The following is a 1,244-nucleotide window of genomic DNA, read 5'->3' as shown; positions in this document are numbered from 1 at the left end:
AAACTGTGTTTTTAATTGCAAATATAAAAGTCAAAATAAATTCCTAAAGCAGCTACCTGCTTTAGAAAGAGTTTTTTTACTCTTCTATAAGAGATTTGTAAAAAACACTTACAGAAAAACACTTGTTTTATTACAACCAATTCCTAAGAACACTACTGCTGATACTGGACCTTACATTGTTTAACTTTTAACTTTTTAAATGAGCTTTTTAACGTAGCTTATTAGGAGTTTAATTTAAGATATCAGCTTTTCGTTGTACTTAATTTACAGTAGGTGACATATCACACACAGTAGGCAACATTAAATTACTGGTGGTTATTTAGCTTTAAAACAGAAGTGAATCTTGTTGACTCTGCAGACCAAATTTGACCTCACAATACTGCCTTATATAATGCAAATTGGTGATTATATTCAAGTAAGCAAAAATATGGTAACAGTTTTGCTCCTAAATTATTGCCAAACAGGAACATAAATATTTATTGTTTTTAATCATATATTTATGTTATTAAGCCATCAGAATGGGTAAAAGCTATACCTAGTAAGCTTTTTTTAAATTAATTCAATCCAGTTTATTTATATAGCACCAATTCACAACACTTGTCATCTCAAGGCACTTTACAGTTCACCAGATCAGACAGTCAAAGTTTTCAATCTAAGGGGAAAGCAGTTAGAAATAAACTGAATTGAATTGACGACCTGTCCAGGGTGTACCCCACTTTTTGCCAGAAAGCTGTTGAATATTGGCAACAGCCCCCACCCTTTCCTTTAATGCAGAAAGATGAAGTTAGTTATTTATTTGACTACAAGTCCTTTTCAGCATGCCAAGCATCATTAAAAATAGTTTTTGAATGTTCTGCTTCAAGGCATAGGCACATTCAAATGTTCCTGTGGATCACTGAAATGTTAAACCTTAAATTTGCAAAACCAATTTGTTTTTTTTACCAACACTCCTTCACTCTCTGAGATATTTGTGTTTTTTTTGTGTGGAAAGAGGAAATGCAAAGACTTCCAAATCACTGAAGAATCATTCGATTTGATCATGTTTGACATCACTGAAAAGCTTAAAGATATCATAGAAATATCTCAAAAGAGCCCTGGGTAAAATGGTGGATGGTTTTGCCACTGTCTGGCAAATTTGTTTGGGCACTTAAAGGTTTTTTGAAATCTGGATTAGGGTATTCTGAAAGCTAGTTTCTGTGTTTGTTTGTTTGTTTTTTGTGAACTGTTTCTGTTTCTAGCTCCTC

The sequence above is a fragment of the Cyprinodon variegatus genome, unplaced genomic scaffold, assembly GCF_000732505.1.
Source record: "Cyprinodon variegatus isolate N-32 unplaced genomic scaffold, C_variegatus-1.0 Scaffold2000, whole genome shotgun sequence".
In the NCBI taxonomy this organism is placed as follows: Eukaryota; Metazoa; Chordata; class Actinopteri; order Cyprinodontiformes; family Cyprinodontidae; genus Cyprinodon; species Cyprinodon variegatus.
This window is presented reverse-complemented; position numbering follows the sequence as displayed.